We start from the raw sequence: 623 nt of genomic DNA, 5'->3' as shown, positions 1-623 counted from the left end.
TCTGATGATAAAAATTACCTGTTAATTTTATAAACAATTTTTAAGGCCCGAAAAAGGCACTTTTCAGGGTAAAGGTGTGATTTGCTGGCCGAAATCCGACAGTTCTGTGGGACTTATGGTACTTATCTTGTAGCTCGAAAAAATGTTGAACAAAAGGCGAAAATTAATTAACACCACACACATTATATTAAAGACGAGTTCGATTCGAAATAAGACATAAAAATTAACAAATTCTTAATGTGAACAGAACATTCTTTGTAAAAACGTTTCGACAAGTTTAAACTATACGACAAGAACCATAAGTCTCACAGAACTGTCGGATTTCGGCCAGCAAATCACACCTATACCCTGAAAAGTGCCTTTTTCGGGTCTTAAAAATTGTTTATAAAATTAACAGGTAATTTTTATCATCAGAACTCTTCGGTACGCGTTAGAATACATTCAAAGCTACAAGATAAATACCATAAGTCTCACAGAACTGTCGGATTTCGGCCAGCAAATCACATCTATACCCTGAAAAGCGCCTTTTTCGGGTCTTAAAAATTGTTTATAAAATTAACAGGTAATTTTTATCATCAGAACTCTTCGGTACGCGTTAGAATACATTCAAAGCTACAAGATAA

This window comes from Trachymyrmex cornetzi, unplaced genomic scaffold, assembly GCF_001594075.2.
Source record: "Trachymyrmex cornetzi isolate Tcor2-1 unplaced genomic scaffold, Tcor1.1 scaffold1521, whole genome shotgun sequence".
NCBI lineage: Eukaryota > Metazoa > Arthropoda > Insecta > Hymenoptera > Formicidae > Trachymyrmex > Trachymyrmex cornetzi.
This window is presented reverse-complemented; position numbering follows the sequence as displayed.